General features: G+C 40.4%; 1 protein-coding gene across 1 annotated transcript in view; it reads left to right on the forward strand.

Moving 5' to 3' along the window:
* Nucleotides 1-476: 476 nt before the first annotated feature.
* Nucleotides 477-19636, forward strand: part of IL1RAPL1 (interleukin 1 receptor accessory protein like 1) — a gene marked incomplete at its 3' end in the record, with an annotated part of 758136 nt that continues 738976 nt past the window's right edge. Inside the window, exon 1 of the mRNA XM_082779239.1 lies at nucleotides 477-532. The remainder of the gene's footprint in view (nucleotides 533-19636) is intronic.

Here is a 19636-nt window from a genome sequence, read left to right on the forward strand (position 1 = left end):
TTGCCGCGGCGGCGAGGGTGCTAGGACCCGGGAAGCATCCTCCCCCCGGCTTCCCCCCCCGCTCGGCACGGCACCAGGAAACCCCTCCGGACCGCCGCTCTCCGGATACTTGTGCCCGGCAGCCCGGATCCGGCCCTCGGCGGCGGCGGTGGCGGCGCTGGACGCGGAGCTGCCCGCGGGGGGCCCCCAGGCCGGTCACCCCCCTGCCCCCTCTCCCCCCCGCCGCCGCACCTGGATGGTACCTCCCGCCGGCGGCGCGGGCACTTTCTGAACTAGGAAGGAAGGGGCGACTCGGGGGGACCGGGGGGGCGCCGCCGAAGTCCGTATGGAATTACCTGCGGCCGCGGCGGATGGATGGGCGCCACGTCCCCGGCACTCGCGGCCAGCGCAGCAGCAGCCCCGGGAGTGAACGCGGGGCTCCTCCGGCCGAGTGCGCAGTGTGGCGGCGGTGGCGGTGGTGGTGGTGGTAGTGAGCGGTGCTCGCCTCGCTGGACGGATCGCACCGGAGGGATATTTCGGAAGACTCCCGCGGGTAAGGTCATTTTATCCGGGCGGGAGTCCCGGCGTGGCTAAACTTGGTGGCGGGTGATTGAGGTGGGCACTTGGGTGCTTGCTGCATTGCCCCGGTGCGAGGGGATCCGGCCGCTGCTGGCACTTGAGTGAAATAACTGCAGAAGGTATTCCGGCGGCTGCTGCTTGTGATAAATCAGAAATCAGAAAAAAAAAAAAAAAAATCCTCTTCTCTGCTCCCTCTGTATCTGGGAGAGTACCGTGAGAGCGTGCCGGGCAAGGAGGCTTTAATTTCTCCTCTTTCTCTTTTTCTTTGACCCCTCCCCCCTCTTCTCTTAATAATTTTGGCTGAGAAGGGCATGCGATAGTAAGGAAGCTCTCCGTGATGGAATCTGTTAAATATTAGACCGGATCCCATCCGCCGTCTAAAACAAATGTTTTCAACTCCGTGCAGCATTCTGCTGCATTTCAGAGCTGCAATGGAGGTAGACAAATCCCATTTTTCAAGTTGTTAAACTTCAAGGTGGCAGTCCTTATTAATCGTGGAATGGTGTCCTGGTGCTAAGGGGGTTAAATGCCCCTGGTGATTTGGGATTACAACTGCTCCTGCAAATCCTGCGAGGAAATTACACTGAGAGACGGTAAGGAAAAAAAATCCCTTTCTGACAGAAGAAAAATATTATATATGTTGCTAGCCTAGAAATCTCTCATCCACCTGCTCCCATAAGATATTTTTTTACACCCATCAACTTACCTGCTGGAACCTCAGACCACGTGCATGGGAGTTGAAGATTTGCAAACAGAGATCCTATCTTCGGTATTTCATACATATATTCATCTGGCTGAGGGCTGTGTGTGAATTAATTCCTCTGTTAGTTGTGGTGTGAAGCGAGAAAGGAAAAGGAGAGAAAAGACCGTCTTTTTAAAAACACAGGGAAAGCACTTCAGCCTTTAGAGATTTAGAGGGATCCAAGCAGTGCACCTTGCTAATCTTTTTCTGCAAAATCAATTCTGATAGAGGGAATGGGGGAAGGTTGAGGGAATCGATAGTGATGACGTTGTACAGTGCAAGGCACTGCAATGCTAAAGTTCTGTAGTGTATGCGAAAATATATACCCTTCTGTGCTGCTGGTGGCTTCATGCATAATGGATGGCAGAAGATATGCAGATCTTTCTGTAGGAAGATGGATGTATTTGAAAAAAAAAAAAAAAAAAAAAGACGGTGATTATGTAACTTGATTACATCAGTGGCATCAGTCGCCGATCGTGTAACGAGGTGCTCACACGGCGCATCGATCACCTGGCTCAACTTTGGCACGCTGGCGGCGGAGACCCGGGCAGAGGAGGGGAGATCCCCGCTCGGTGCCGGCAGGGGCTTGCCTCTTGCGGGCCGCCTCCAGCACCGGCGTGATGCTGCCGGGCTTGCCCGGGACGGGGAGCTTGGGGGCAGCCGCCCTCTCCCTACGAGGGGGCTCCCGAAAAGCTCCCGCAAGGGCAGAGCCGGCTGCCTGATCCCCGGCAAGGTCACCGGCACCCCGGGCCTGCGGTGCGAGGCGGCAGCAGAACGGGGCAGGAAGGCGGCCGAAATTTAGGCTGATCCCCCTCCCTCCCTCGCCTGCATCCGAGAGGAACACCGCTGGCCCCTCGTCCTGTCCGCGAGGCCGAGACGGGGACGGGTTTTTTCTTCCCATCCCGCTCAAAAACAACAGCAAAAAACCCCAAGTGTTGCCAGATACAGCGGCCTAATCGACCTGTTATGTTCACAAAAGGATCTAAAGGGAGGACCTAGCATTAAAGCTGGGGGAACGGTAGCCCGTTAAGACGTTGCAAGCATCTCAGAAGCAAGTAGGTGAAGGCAAAGGTGTGCCAGGAGTCTCATAGGTTCAACTCAGGTGGACTTTCTTCCTGAATTGTCCGCAAAGAGAGCAGGATCCGGGTAGCCTTTATTCTAATACCCACTTTAGAGTCATAAATCACTATTTTCATCTGTTCTGAGGAAAGAAAAAAAATAAGACTCCTTGAAGACAGATAAGCTCTCAAAAGCACTGCTGAGGCCCCATGGATACATTTTCTGAAAAGTGTAAGCCTGCTGAAATCTTAACGCAGCTGAAATGAGTGATCTTATCATCGCTGGCCTATGTCCTACCCCATTTCACTCTGGATTCATTCTAGCAGAATTTCACTAAACACCTTTACACTTTCAAAGAGGCTAGGGCAGAGTGGCTTTTACATCTCTTGATAAACATGATCTCTTCATACCTACTCTTTATCACATTTAATGTACTATCTCAGTGTTTTTAACACTGCCCTGAAAAATATTTCTTTTTCTTCTGCTTCCCTGAAAACATCAGTATTTTAAAGTTCCTTTAGCGTTAGTTCATGAATATTTTCATATTTCTTGAGGATAAGTCTGGGCAAACCCAATAAATAAATAAATCCAGCTAATGCAGTTTAGAGTTTGACATTCATGGAGTATAGTGAGTAAATTGGAAAAAAACAGCTATGCAGTTAACTCTGTTTCCATCCTTCAGGGGTCAGAATAACACTACGGCAACTCCTATGCATTGCTACAGCTCTTGTAATTTTCAGAAATGTCCATGGCATGCTCTGCTCTGTCACACATGATTACAGGCACATTCTTTCCCTTTAATTCCTGACACACATTTCTTGTGGCACACATGCTGCATACCTGTGCTACCTATCTCAAGGAGACCAATACTGTCCAGAGAAAGTGTTATAAAACCCATTCTGCAAAAGTGTAGGCATTAACAGTGTGGGAATATATCATTGGATACGTGTAAACTGGCATGCTGGCTGCAAGGATTTGCAAATTTAGAGTAGTACAGAATGATAAGCACCAAGCTTTATTTATAGTTTAATTTCATTGCTGTAGTTAGCGACAACCACTCAGTAAAAATAGGTTTCAGCTCCAATGCAATATCCATTCCTTTTGCAGCCAATATAGCTTCTTTAAGAGGAAACTTTCCTTGCTGAAATAAAACTGTAAATCACTTGGATAGATGAAGAGAAATATTTACATTAAACTTTCCCAGACTCCAAATCTCAGACCACTGAAGCAATGAGGGTTTGGTCACCTACTCTTTGGTAGCTCTGGGAAGTCAGCTTCTTTTACCACAGCAGCAGCAGCACATGGAGAATAATCTCGGTGCCTCCCTCTGAAAGAGCGGGCTTCTGACTGCTGCTGTCACTGAAGACAGTAGACTTGTTTTACTGCTGACAGGAAAAATTGAAGCACACAGCAGAACTTAATGAAGCATTTTTTTTTTTTTCCTATTCAGTGATATTCTTGTAATGTATTCAGAGTACTTTCTGTGGCCATTATGTCAAATCCATGCATTAGAAAACAAAACAAAAAAATGGGTAATTGACTGAGGTTCTCATTCGGTATTTTTTGCACTTACAGAGAAGTGTTAGGATATACTTTTGTGTTTCATAATAGCTATGATCTTTAGTGGCTGGGAATCTTATTGTTTTTAGTGCATGCAGCATGATAATATATGACAATTGAGACATCCCAGATCTGATTAATATGATTAAAAACTAGCAACTTATCTAGTGGTGCTCAAATTGTAAAGTTTAATTATAGCGTCACCATTTGCACAGCTATAGATAAGGTTGTATCAGCATTTCTATTATAAACCTCTATCTTGTTGCCATCCGTTGTGTCAAGGCTCCATGAAATAAGAAGAATTTACAATAGAGACCATAATGGCTGTTTTGGATTATAGCTATGTCCTGTCAGGTCAGTAATCCGCATGTTTCTTTAAGTCCTTACCATGCACATCTACAGCAGCACCAAAGCAGCTATTATGTTCTATCAGTTAAAGAGTATGCTTTTTTTATTTTAAATTGTAATTAAATATGATATGATGGACCACAGTGACTCAGGAAGGATCATTTAACCTATTATTTTTCATATACTGTTATTTTGTTTTCATATTCTTAAAAGAAAAACAGCTAAAACGCAGCAAATAATTTTACTTGTGATAGCTTAAAATTAATTAATATTTGTAAGAAAGCTCTTTTGAGGGGGAGGAGGGGAAAAGAATGAAGATGAAAGGTTGTGTTTTATTAATTACAATATTCAAACTTTGCATGTTCCCCTGAGGGATTTGCATATGGAGCTCTGTCCTATTGCAAAAGCGGAAAATCCTGTGTTATTTGTAAGAGCTGTATAAGACCAAGAAGATCTAGCTGTTTTAATGGTGGGTAGTCTTGTTTTTCTAGGTCTCACAGTACCTGTGCATTACAGGTAGTTCTGGGCCATTTAATGGTGTTATATAGCATGCTATTTATGCTTCAATAACTAGGTCTGAACAAATGAATCAAGGGCATCAGTTTTACTGTCTTCTGTGCTTATAAATTTCATGTTTATAAGAACAGCACATAGGCATGTCCTACCATAGTCATAGCATCAACTTAAGTAATTCCCCACATAGATTATGATTAGGGATGTAAAGGGAGAAAAGGAGAAAATGAAACATTCACATTTCTGCTAATGTGCTAGATTTTATTTTTAGTTTTCTGTGTAATTTAGGAAGTGGCCAGCATAGCTTCTAAAAAGAAAGACAGAAACCTAATTAATGCAACAAGAAGACCTACACAGTCTATACAGCTAGCAAGCAAACAAGGGGTAGTAATACTTGCTAACTGGATGGCCAGAGGCATCAGGAAGTTTTTCTGTTCCCTGGTCCATTGTGCTCTAGGACCTTCATTTAGCCTTGAGGAATGGTACATTATGAAAGAGCAAGAAGATGAAGACTAGCAAAATGGGTTAAAACAAGGGTTGAGAAAGTGTTTAAGTATATAGTCATTGGTGATGTAGCTCCTGTTTTTCATGAGATGGGGTATATTTATATATTACTTTTCTGTGTTTTTCACTGGCAAGACTGAGACATTCCAAGTTATTCCAGTTCCTAACTCTACTGCTCTATTTATTTTTTTTTAACATGCTTACTGTCTTCAGAGCAAGGCCTGTCATCTTTACATCTACAAGCCTGTTTTTAGTTGCACAGCAAGACCTGACCTCTCACTTGAGGTATACTGAGGTACTTCTTCATAAAATAAGTGGGTAGGAACATGAGAGAAAGAATGTCTCCCATTGGTAATTTTAGAAAAGGCAGACAAAATCCTTTTGTAAGGATTCCTCTTACAATGATAGTGCAACTGCTGTGTAGAACCTCAATATCTCTGTTTCACCTATTAAGTTCCTCCTGATAGTGTGTGCTTGAACAGTCAGTAACAATTTCAGCAAACTCAGTCCCAGCCAAAAGTTTAGACTGTTTCAAGGAAAATGAAGTCATAGTAACATACATCTTTATAATACACATGGAAAGACTACTCCAGGTGATGCTAGGAGTGAGTTTAAATGCTAGTGACCTGTTGGGATTCCCAGACCAATTGCCTCAAACTGAATTACTGTACCTGAATGGTGTAAGGGGCTCACATCTACTTTTGTCCATGCCTACATCTATTTGGCAGTGTACTTCTGCTGGATTTGACTCTGAGCTTAGTGGATCATACGTCACAAGGATAATTTCTACACCAAGAAGATCTCTCAGTATGATGAAAACCTTGGGATGGAGCCACTGTGTCAGAAGAGGGATGTGTTTAGCCTAGATGCTTTTGTGTGGCACTGGTCCCTGGCAACAGTTTTAGCCCTGTGTCTGTCAGATTACAGTTCGGTGCACAGAATTTCAGGATGGGAGCAGAGCACGGCTGTCACTGTATAGCACCTTGGCATTCCTGTATCCTCAACTTCTCTTCAATGCCTTATGGCTGTCTTCTCCCAAGTTTAAATTTCCCCATCCCCACCCCCCAGGAAGTTTCACCTTTGCTCATCTTAGAATGACATAACTGGAAATACATGACATTTCCTTTTCTGCAAGTTGTGTGTGTAAAGAGATGTCTGTGTATCAATCTGTCAATAAGATCTGCATATTTTCTACACATAGAGTTTATTTTACTCAACATCTAATCTCCTCTAACAAAACAGAGAAGGTTTGGCTGTCAACTTTCTATTAGATGTTATTTGTGGGGTTCCATAGCTGAAGTCAGTGTGCTAGCACTAATGTTAAATCAAGTTCACTGGCAGTCTCTCCTTTTCTCTGCATATATGTCATATTTAGTATTTGTGCATGTGTTTGTGTACATTGCATATGTCTGCCTCTACATATATATGCTTTTACTCACATACATATGCAGCTATCAAGAGAAAATATTCCAGTTATTTCTAATGCTAAACATAGAAAACATAATGTGATTCAAACATAATATGAGATGGTAGATGTTTTCAAAGGTGTTGTTTTTTTGTTTGTTTGTTTGTTTGTTTGTTTTTAATATTAATATATTTTTTAATGATCTGTAAATGCTGCTTACTTGAAGATAACACAGATTTATTTTGGAATACCCAAACTGAAATATACTTTAAAAGGACCATCAAAGATCACCAGTCAGGGTTATATGGTATCATCTGTAATTTTAGAAAAATATGTGGTAACACTTTGGAAGATAAAATCTGAATGTTTCCTATATGTTTCCAACAGAGCAGCAGCTACTATCACAAATCTCTTGCCTATTATTACGGAAAAGCTCAATCAAAGTATTCGCTCAGTGCACAGCAGAAGAAAGCTGAAATGCATATTGTAAAAGGAATGCAAAACATTGTTTAGCATTTCTTGTGTAACACTTGCTTTACTACTGATAACTCTCATATTGAGTATGAATAATGTGTCTGCTTTTGGTCACTCCTGATCCAGCAAGCTATTAAGGAAAGAAGAAAGAGAATGACAGGAAAAAAGGAAAGATCTCTACATGAAAAGATTCCTATCTGAAGAAGAGAAGAAAGATTTTTATTATTTAGAAAAAAAAAGAACAAGAAATTATATGGGAGAACAGAGGATGAAATAGGGAATACTGAAGGCTATTGAAAAATATTTTGGATTCTCTTACATATTGTTTCCCTGATGACCAATAAAATTAAATTGTGACAAATCTAAAATGAGTAAAGGAAAACTCTACTCCTTGCTTTAGCTCATTCAAATCCTTTGGTTCTTATTGGTAAGGATACAGCAAAGAAAGAGGTCTAGTAGGATAAAATATGTTGAGTAAGTCCAGGAATAAGAAAAAAATAAATAAATTTTATATTGTAATAGACAGATAAAAAGGTTATCAGCCTAATAGATAGTTGAATAAGATGGCTATCAGCTTGTGTACCAAAAGATCACCTGCTGAATTCCAGTTACAGTGCAATCAATGGATGCACGCATCTGAGATTTATAAAGGATGATTCTTCCAAAGGATTTGTTATTGGTGTCCACTAATTAGACGAACTGTAAGTATGATCCTGTAACCAGTATTCTTTACTACCTATTCCATTTACAGATCTGGCAATTAGAGTACTGCTTAATGAAGGTTTTACTAATGCTTACTGGACAATCTAATTTGTCTCTTTTGAGTCCTCAGTACTAAGGTCTTAATCTAAAACCCATTGAAGGAAATGGAAAAATATCTACTGCATTCAGTAGGGTTGGATCAATCTCCAAGAGTTTTGCACAGCTTTATCATCCAATTTCTTCATTTTTGTTATTTTCTGTGAGAAAACTCATGCTATTTCTTATCTTCAGTGGGTTAACATTGATTAGAAAAAGAAAATCATGTAAACTTTAACAGAAATCCATAAATGTTGTTGACATTTGTCGTCAGTATCATCAATTCCCATCAGTTAAAATATACATCCTTCATATTTTGTTTCTTTGTAGAAATGAAAGTCTGTATTCTTGAAAGATTGTTAGGTTATCTCTGATGCTTTCAATTACTTTGATGAGGAAAAACTAATAAAACCCTTTAAAAATAATCACTAAATATATATGCAGTATTAGTATATAGCCTAGGCTAGTTTGTCCTAAAAATAATGCAGATTAATCACAATATAAATATCTTTTAATCTTTGGTTAGATTAATATATCCTCTTTCCTATTGCCTCTTTAGTGCTTTATAAACTTTCTATTAAAGAGTAATCACATGGCTCAATGGACAGACACTATATATCTACTGCTGGCTGTTTGCTTTCAAGGGACCTTCCTTAATTAGTGTTTTGTCTGGATTGCATCTGTTTGTAATAGTACTTAATGCTTAAGACTTCCGTAATAGTTAATGTCTTGTATGGCCTTTATTTCTTGGGCATCCTAAAATTAGTTTTACATGTTTGGTATGAAAATAGTAGAAATAATTAGGTTAGGTAGCAAAGGTGAGTTTTCACAAAAGCTCACAAAACTTGAGTGCCCCTCTACAGTTCTTGAAGGGATATTTACCTCCAGAGGTGACTTAGAGCAGGAAGCTAACTTTACGGTCTGTGGTGTGACTATAAACTTTTTCCCTTACTGAGTGTAGGAAGAAAGAAACAAGTCCTTAGCAATGAATTGTAAATACTTCAACATAAGGCAAATATAAATACAATTATAGATGAATGACATTTAATTTCAGTTACTGCTTTACAATATGAGTTTTTTGGGGCTGTTGTTCTTTAACAAAATTCACTTGAAGACTTTGGACCTCTAAAGCCCGGGGACCTGTCGTGGTTCTGCTCGAGTGGGCAGCTGAGCTCCACCACAGCTGCTCTCTCACTCCCCCTCCTCAAAGAGGAATGGGGAGAAAATATGTGAAAAGGGCTCAAGGATTGAGATAAGGACGAGAAAATCACACAATAATTATTGTAACGGGCAAAACAGACGGCATAAGGAGATAGTAAGATTTATTGCCTACAACTAACAAGCGAGAGAAGTGAGAAAACAAAGGAAAAAGCAAACCAAAAGCACCTTCCCCCCATCCACCCTCTTCCACCTCCTCCCCCCGAGCAGCGCAGGGGAACGGGGGAATGGGGGTTATGGTCAGTCTACAGCACTTCTTCTCTGCCGCTCCTTCTCTGTCACTCTCGTCCCCTGTGCTGTGGGGTCCCACCCACGGGATGCAGTCCTTGATGAACTGATCCAGCGTGGGCTTCCCACAGGCTGCAGCTCTTCCAGAACTGCTCCAGATATGGGTCCGTACCACGGGGTCCATCCCTCAGGAGCAAACTGCTCCAACCTGGCTCCCCTACGGGCAGCAGCTCCTGCCAGGTCACCTGCTCCTGCGTGGTCTCCTCTCCACGGGCTACAGGTCCGGCCCGGAATCTGCTCCAGCAGGGGTCTTCCACAGGCGGCAGCCTCCGTCGGTGCAGGGCCACCTGCTCCACCGTGGTCTCCTCCACAGGCTGCAGCGTGGAACCCTGCTCCACCGTGGTACTCCATGGGCTGCAGGGGGACATCCTGCTTCACCATGGTCCTCACCACAGGCCGCAGGGGACTTCTGCTCCGGCACCTGGAGCACCTCTCCCCCTCCCTCTACACTGACCTTGGCACCTGCAGGCTGTTTCTCACTCCCTTGACTCTCCTGGCTGCTGTCTGGCGCAGCGTTTTTTTCCCTGTCTTAAATATGCTCTCACAGAGGCGCAAACAACATTGCTTATTGGCTCAGATCTGGAAAACAATGGGGCCCTTCCCAAACATGGGGCAACTTCTAGATCTTTCTCACAGAAACCACCCCTATAGCCCCCTGCTACCAAAACCTTGCCACGTAAACCCACTACAGGACCTCAGTCCCATTTAATTTGCAAATATTTCTTCTCTGTAAGAAACTACTAAATCTGCCCATGCCTTGGTTTCCTGTCTCTAAATTCTGGAAGATAAAAATACCTGCCTTCTTGTCTGTTTAATCTCTTAAAAGATTTCTATTTTAATATATATGGAGGAAAAAGTTAGAGGAAAAGTTAATGTCATTTTCTTCCCTACACACCAGGAGAAATTCGTTTATCTGCCAGTCCTTGAAAATCATGGAAAGTATTTGCTCTCCTCCAAAAAAATCCATGTTGGTTAAAGAGTTTCTATTCATATTTTTTGTATTAGGTATTTGGATTTTGGGAGGGTTATATTGAATAAAAAGATGGCAATTTACAAGTAAAAATGTAATGATTTTTTTTTTAATAGAAAATTGATCATGGAAGGTAAGATAATTTCTGAGTACTTAATGTGAGTTCTTAGCAGAAAAGGACTCTCAGTTATGGTCTTTAGATGCTAAATAATACAAATATAAAAATAGTGCTCTGAGTCATACTACTAGAGATGTCTGGGTCATCTGCCTGTTTCCTAAATAGTAATTAGTCTTTTTACTTTAAGGTTCATTTTCTTTTTCCACCATGTTTGAACTGATTTTATATAAAATATGGATATATCGATAAATCAAAAGTAGTTTGTGTTTTTCCTTTTTCCCATGTTTCAGCAGTAACATGGTAACCTAGTTAACAGGACAATAATATTAATAATCATATGTCTTTCTGCTGTTTGGTCCTATTCAGGAAATTCTCATCCAGTGCCCAGGGAGTTGCTGAAAAGACTACTTTTGGTGGCAGTATAAGGTGAATTGGACTAGGCAATCTTAAAACCATAGCAGCAAGTTTCTTGAATTTCATGCAGTGTGTTTGACTGCCGGTGAAGGATTGTCACCTGTTGTACACTCATGGTAGATCATGAAGATCAGCTTTTCAGAAGGGAAAGCCAGAGCATGGCAGTTCCTACTTCTCTGGGAGATAATCCCAGAGGCTGGCAAATCTCCACTTTCATGCAGAAAATTTCTACCGTTTGGTTTAAGCCCTGTTACTAGAAAGAACAAGCTGTACTCAGTGCCACCCTTTGGGCTTTTTCCAGCCAACAGCTTTCGCCCCTGGCTGGACTACAGATCTTGGCGGTGATGCTGCATGTCCTCCATCACACGCGGGCCCCACTGTCTTTTGCCCTGTGCCTTACAACAAGTGGTGACTTGCACTTTGTAGCGTCAGCTAATATGGGGCATGTTCATCTCCTCCAAAGACATTCAAGCTGCTGACAGGGAATAATATCAAGAGATGCAAGGGTAAACCAATTTCTCACAGAAACTCCTGTCAGAGCTCTGTGTTACATCAAGAATAAGCTTAGGGTAACTCCAGTGAAGCCATTTCATTCAGCTTGCCAGATTGAGTGCAATATGAGCCTACAGCATAGATATTATTGCATTAATTTTAATGAATAAAGATCACAGACACATTACTTATTTAATTAACATAGCAAAACCCATTGTCAGCAAGCAAAGAAGTTGTATTGTACAGCCACTGTAATGTAATCAAAAGAGTATACTTCATGGCTGTGAGAATATAATTTTCTTGTTAAAAGCCTTTGATGTTTCTTTAAATATATAAAAACACAGGAAATGTGTAAATAAGGCTTGCCAGCCATCTTAATTGCCTCCTATCAAAATGAATCTTTTAGCTTTAATCTGTATTTATTTTGATGTCTTTTGGCTAATACTGATGCATGCACTATCCATGCATATATAGAAATAGAAATATACATGCACATACACATCTTTTATTAATGAAATCATGGGTTTTAATATTGAAAAATACAGCCATAATGTCATTTTTCATGACCCTTACTTTTATTTGTTTATTTATACTGTTAGGGGGTATTTAACTACATGTACTCATAGCATTCAAGAGCCCTAAATTGAAAATTACAATACTTGACCAAGACCTAGTACACAAAGTCTTGCCTGCATGTCTAGTCCAGACCTACATATGTTTTTCTATCTGAGTTCTTTTGTGCACTACTAAATGAACTGGTTCAAAGTTTCTAGAAGTCAAGGAGTCAAGAGGCCAGCAGTCACCTGAATGACAGTATCTTGACATGTGCAGGATAGGCTGTTGGCTTTGTATTAGTCCTGAATTCATAACTCAAAGGGAGTCTCTGTTTCATAAAATACGGGAATTTGTGGCCAGTATATCTCAGAGATTGGCAGGAACTACTTGCAGTGTAAATGAGTTTGTTACAGTAGTAGTCAAGATTTTAATGCGTATTTTGTTGTGCTTAGTCCCACACTGACACAGACTACAAAAAACATTGCTTGAAATATCTATAATATATGGTCAGACTGAGATCTATCTAATAACAAAACCTTAATATAAAAACTTAAATGTGCATGTATATAAAAAGCAGTACAAAATGTATCAGGCTGTATCAGTGCTGCCTGAAACATGGAAATAAATAAATATATTGTTTGTTTGGTAGGAAGGTAGGAACTGTAGTTTTACAATCCTTGCTTTTATTATTACTTTTGTTTCTGTGGTGTTAACCCGGCAGTGTGCTCCCAAATTAACTTCAAAGCCTATGCTTAATTCTGATGAATGAAGATGACTGAATTTGCAATTAGAAGTAGTTTTATATATATATATATATATATATATATATTTTTTTTTAACTGAAAACTAAAGGACATCACAGAAAGAGAAGAAATACTAGATAAGCTTATGTTCCAATAACACATTTTTCCTCCATGGGTTTTTGATTTTGGTTTAAGGATTATCTATTAAACCAAAGCCAAACCAAACCAAAAAAACCCAAACCAACCCTGAAGACAATGGAAAGGGTCTCAACGACCAAGTGAGAATGTACAGATGAATTTGCAAATAAAAGCTGAAACATCAAAAAGAAAAAAAAAAAAAAAAAAAAAAAGAAAAAAGCTTGCGTAAGAAACAGTGTGGCCAGCAGGGCTAGGGAGGTGATCGTCCCCCTGTACTTGGCTCTGGTGAGGATGCACCTTGAGTACTGTGTTCAGTTTTGGGCCCCTCGCTACAAGAAGGACATGGAGGTGCTTGAGCGGGTCCAGAGAAGGGCGACGAAGCTGGTGAGGGGCCTGGAGAACAAGTCCTACGAGGAGCGGCTGAGGGAGCTGGGCTTGTTCAGCCTGGAGAAAAGGAGGCTCAGGGGTGACCTTATTGCTCTTTACAGATACCTTAAAGGAGGCTGTAGCGAGGTGGGGGTTGGTCTATTCTCCCACGTGCCTGGTGACAGGACGAGGGGGAATGGGCTTAAGTTGTGCCAGGGGAGTTTTAGGCTGGATGTTAGGAAGAACTTTACTGAAAGGGTTGTTAGACATTGGAACAGGCTGCCCAGGGAAGTGGTGGAGTCACCATCCCTGGAGGTCTTTAAAAGACGTTTAGATGTAGAGCTTAGAGATATGGTTTAGTGGGGACTGTTAGCGTTAGGTCAGAGGTTGGACTCGATGATCTTGAGGTCTCTTCCAACCTAGAAATTCTGTGATTCTGTGGTTAGTAAGTAGATTTGGAATTAAGTCTGGACGCACATATCTTTATGACTTGTTTTCAAATGCAAATGATCTTTCTCTATTTTAGAGGGAAAATCTACCCTCTTACTATAAAAAGCTTATATTTAAAATATCTTCAGTGTGAAGTGCCCCAATTTTTGCTTACTTGTTATTAAAGAATGAAATTAAACTATGCTGTCTATCAAAACGCACTTTCTTTTCAATGTTTAGAAATATTTAAAATAGAAAAGGGTGTTCATTACAGTGTTCAGTATGAAACTAGTGTAACTTCTATGGGGTTTCATCAACTTTAGTTTGCTGAACTCAGATAGAAGTTCTGTAACATACTGGTTGGTGTTGGAGGTTGTGTTTTCTTGGTGTCTGGCAATATAGCCCACTTTTTGTGTTACATTATGTGTATAGTGTACGGCTTTTAAGATAACCATTGTCTACAATGTGTGGATAAAACAAGAACAATTTTATCAGCTTCATGAACAAATGAAGTTCACATTCACTTCACCTTCTGTGGCTGTCCACACCTCACTTTCAGTAAACAATAAATTAAAAAAAAATAAAAGGCAGAGTAAATATCCTTAAACAGCCCCTTATTTGAAGTGTTGTGATATAGAAATATATCAGTTATGTTTAGCTATGTGGAATTTATTCAATTATATCAGCTGAGACGTTGTAGCCATCATCAGTCATTAGCAATGATTGTGACTCACTTTTGAGCACATCACTTATATTATAAAGAGATACAGTTGTTATGTCATATGTCACATGTTCCTGCGATCTCATGAGACAGACAGAAAATTAGTTGTATACCTGCCAGATGAAGTAAGGGGAGCTCTGCCGTTAGATCAACATGGGTGACTTTGATGAAGCGCAACCTCCTTTTCAATGCCAACTGAGCACTGGCAGCACTTGGCTGGCAGGGAGGACACCAGGTGCCCCCATGCATAGCCACATGGCTTGCAGATGATGAGTGTTGGTGCTTGGAAAGCCACAATTTCCCAGTAGTCAGGAAGCACTTCCTCCTTGTAGTCTTCAGCCATGTGTGCTTTGTAACAGCTGGCAGGGCTGCTCTGGGGTGAACATTAACTTTTAATAATTAAGGAACTGAGAAGTCCTAGGTGTCCGTCAGAAGCCTCTGGCATGACTTTAGGTTGATCATGTAATCTTTTCAGTTATATAATATACATCATCTCTAGAGAGAAACCCCTGCCTCCTAGGTCAATGTTAAGACTTGGTGTAACATCGTTTCCCAGGTGAAGGAGTGGGGTTGGCTGGGGGGTGTTGTTCCTCCCTGGCAGCTCTTGAGGGCCATCTGGCCACATGCCAGGAAGAGGGACCGCATTCTGGAGTGCCATGACAGCCAAGTGGTTCAGATTCCACCACCTCTCAAGTAGGTGGGCCAGGACCTTGCCTTGGGTCTCTTATCAGCCACCTGTGGTGGTCCCAAAACTTAGTTATTGTTGTTTTCTGTAGGATTTGGGGGTAATGTTAGTTCAGGTTATGTGAAGTGATAGTTAAGCTCTAGTTTACAAAGGAGATATTTTTTTCACACACAAAACTGATGGTAGGTGTTGCATATCTTAGACTACCTCTAGGAATACATAGTTTAGGAATACATGGCTTACTGGGAAGCTGAGGATAGTTTAGCATAGACACAAGCAAGCACTGCTAACCTTGGCATTAGCAGTGGCCCGTGGCATGAATTATCTTCCCTTGCCCACTAATTCAAATCAGAAACCAGCACTGAATTAACGTTAGGCAGTGCAGATGATGTGGGAGCTGGGGAGGGAGGTGACTTGAGCATTGCCTTGCTTGACTGTGCAGATGTGTCTTCCAGTTTCAGTTCCCATGAGTCAAACAGGGTGACAGCGACTCTCACTTTACAGGCCTCCTGTGGGAATAAATACATTAAAGACTGTGAGATGTTAAGATAGGGTAAGATGGTGTTTTGCGGGGTTAGGGCAGCACAAAAGAAAGAATCCTATCAAAGAAGACGGATGGGTTTCCTTCAGGAAAACATTTATGTGTACTGTACTCCTCCTCCTCGGGAATGTGAGCTAATAATCAGAGGCTCTGCAGTTGTTTCTGGGGTTTTTGTTATACAGATGGTACTTTCTTAATTATTACATTGTAAAAGGTACATGTGAAATGTAGGAGTGAAATGGAAAGAGGTAATCTGACTAAATATGAAAATCATGTTTATAAACAGATATTTAAGTCTTTGGAATATATTAGCTCACTCTTAGCCTTATGATTTGGATCTGTGTCTTTCTGTATCTGTGTTCAGAAAACGCTCACACCTTTGCTGTTGCCCTTTGAAATGCCCCAGAACCACTATGCCCATCAATAGCATGCTGTTGATACAGGTCAGAGCAGATCTTGCAGGGCTCCCCTTCCTCTTGCCTCCCTCACTCCCATTGTGATGGAGAGGTGCGGTCCTGCACTAGGAGTGCTCATGTTCAGGCCTGGAGAGGCAAATGTGCTTCCAGCATAGCTACTGTCCAGGGCATCACTCTATGTTGCAGCTGAACTTCAGGAGTAGGCTACAAGCCTCCTTGGTCTTTTATGTTCTTTCCTCCCAGTTGTTCTGCCAAAAAAAGGCCTGGGCAAGCAAAGGTTTGGTGAAACAATTCCACTGAAAACAGAATTCGCTATGGTCATATTTCCCATTTACAGGAAAACCTAAATGCACTTAGCACTCCAGCAGATAATGTTTGTTCAGCAGATTTCAATTAAGGGCTTTATTGCTTTTAAAGGCCAAGCTGGACTTTTTCCATGAGAGATGTTTTTATATCCTCTCTGTCCATAAGTTCATGCAATGACTTTATGCAGACAAAATGTGCATCTGCCTATATCCTTAGAAAGATTTTACGATGAAGGTGTGGGAGGAAAAAAAAAAAGCTTTTACCTTGCCCTGGTTGAATTAGCAATTGTGTGTGTTATGGGGGAGGCAGGCATTGTGGTTAGTGTTTGGATGAGAATTGGGATTTAAATGTTGTTGGAGGAATTATTATTTCTTTCTATTACAAGATTGTACATAATCACCAAGTTTCCATTTTCCTCCAAATTGCACGCATTCAGGACCCATTGCATACAGCTTACAGGAGACAGAAATTGGATAGAGACAGCTGGGGAACACAAGTAATAACAAAACCACATTGGCAACACTATTGACAGAAGCCGTCAGCTACCACTTCCTTCTCAATTTTTCGTAGGCATCACAGCAGAGAGGGGATTTGAAGAAACAGAGGTTGGAGTTCACCGCCTTTTTAGTCTGCTTGAATGATTGAGGAAGGCTATAAAAAGCCACCTCAGGCTTAATCTTGTAGAAGCCAATTCTCACAAACAGTGAGGACCCTCTGCATGAAGAGCACACAGCTTCTGTGATTCCAGACCACCTACAGATTCCACCTAAGAGAATGCAATCAGAAGCCGTGTTTTCACTGGGCTATCCAAACAATTAATTTGCTCAAATCATATCAGTTCTGTAAGGTGATTTTACCTATGGACGAAGAAATTTCTGCACAAATTCCAGTGAGCCTTTCACAACTCTGTGGAAAAAATCTTTACCCATCAGTGAAATTCCAGCATTTTAACTTCAAAAAATAGAAAAATAAACTGTCTTTGAGGGAAGGTAAGCAGTATTTCTTATTACACAGTATTGTGCATATTTAAATAAAATATTTGGGCTCTTAGTTTGAATTTAGACTTTTGACCTTTTCTTAATAAGCATGTTTTAATTCATTTGAATTTGAATGATGTTTAATTTTTAATACAGATTTTGTGTCATTTTGCCTTCTTAATAATCAGAAGGTCATTTGGTATCAAGTGAAACACCTTATGACAATTTAAATTGAGTGTATCTCCATTATTACCTTTATCAGTCTGAAAGAATTAATTGAATTGTGAGTATTGCTCATAGATCATGATGTCTACTTCTGAAAAATGCATTGACTTTTAAATTGTCCTCCAACAGCCAGCCTCAGACTACACAAGAGATACTAACAGAAATTTGTAGAAAAATGTCTTCTGAATTATGGGTGTTTGCATAGTAAAGGTGAGTCAGAAAAAGGCTATTTAAAGCCTCTTTTATAGAGTTCTTTTTGTTGTTGTTAAATCTTTTAAAAAACAAAAACACATTACATGACCTACTGTGAAGTAACATAATTCACATATAAGATATACTTATTTTCTTTTTCTTTCTGCCTAGTTACTTCCATGTGAAACAGGACACTGATGAAACATATACTAACTACCACATGAATTTATAGATATGTGTTCCTGGTGCTACATTAATTTTTTTCCCAAAATTCTTATCTTTTTTTTTTTTTTTTTTTTTTTTTTTTATTATTATATATATATATATCCATTTTAGAGAGATTCCTGATTCCTAAACTTTAATTGTGACTTGTTTCCTAAATCCTCTACCTTGCCATGCAGGATGTATTATAAGTCCGAATATATGTGCTTGTTCTTAGGGATAGGGCCTTATTGTTATGTAATACCCACTCCCTCTCATAACAGTTTTCTTTTAGGTTTGTCCATCTACTCAGTTTTCTGCTTTCAAGACCAAAACAATTTCTGGACAGCTTGGATTTAGTGTCCTATAACTAAAATTACTTTTCTTCTGACTCATGCTTATTCCCAGAGAGAATACAAGAAAACAGTCATAACTTCTCTGATTTTTATTACAGTAAACAAGCTACAGTTTTCTAGTCTAGTTAGACTTCCTATTCCTATGTATTTAGCAGTCTTCTTTGCACTCGTTCATCCAGATTCACCTTTTGTAGCGTGTTGACCAAAGCCTTCCACATTATGCCATAGAAGGACTCCTAGTGCCATATGCAGTAGCTCCCCCACATACCTGTGTTAAAATCCAGATGCTGAATTTGCAGTTATTCAGTGATTTGTCATTCTGAAGACTGTACTCATCCCATATGCTTTCCTAATATCTGACATATAACAGTGTTCAGCTTTACAGGTTGTCTCTGGCTGCCCTGGTTGATCTATAACGCTTTATCACTCTAAATTAAGTATGCCTTTAATGCTGAGAATCTGCCTTGTGTTTGAACAGTAGCCAAAAGTGTTGCTCTTTCTGTTCTTGTAAGGGTCCTTAACAGCAATCTTTCTTTTAACACTAATTGTTCATAGCTTAAGCCTGCTTAAAAAATCATCCTGATACCAGAAGGATTGAGGTTCTGGTGCTGTTTCCTAGCTGTATTATGCAGGATGTCACAGTAGTTACTAATATAGAGGTACGTAAGACTGAGCATGTCAGTTTTGCTCACTGACTGGGAGCACATTCCAGTATCACCAGAAATAGTGATATGCATGAGGCAGAGGCCTCATAGATCATGTCTTATCTTACCATAACAAGACACTATATTTCTCATTTGTTCCTATGGTTATCCAATACTATTTTAAAATCCCCTCCTCTCAGCTGTAAAACCGTGCCAGCAAATCTGGCATTCCAACACAAGTTGCAAATGCAGCTTAAAAAAAATTAGATTTTTTTTTCTTTCAGACTTTTAGACACTTCACATGACATATGCTTAGGACAGGCAATTCTCTAATACCTTGTTATTAAAAAGTCAAGAAGTGGAGCAATAATGCTACTGGCATAGGAAGAGAATAAATTTCCAAAAGAAGTTCAAAGGAAGTCATCATGAGATATTAGGGATTAATATCAGCCTGATTTTAAGTATAAACAAACAAAAAAAGGTTTTGGTTAATTTTAGCTAGTAGTAATGTAAATTAGCTTTTATAGGTTATTTGTGGTGAAAATTCTGTATGGTTTTTAACTTTTTATAATTTTATAATTATATTTTTTTTTTTTTTTTAATTTTTAACTCCTAGTTTCATGGACAGTTCCTCAGCCCTATGGCCTTATAATGCACCACATTCTCATCCAAAACTTCTC

Source organism: Aythya marila (genome assembly GCF_965140915.1).
Source record: "Aythya marila genome assembly, chromosome: 1".
Taxonomy (NCBI): domain Eukaryota; kingdom Metazoa; phylum Chordata; class Aves; order Anseriformes; family Anatidae; genus Aythya; species Aythya marila.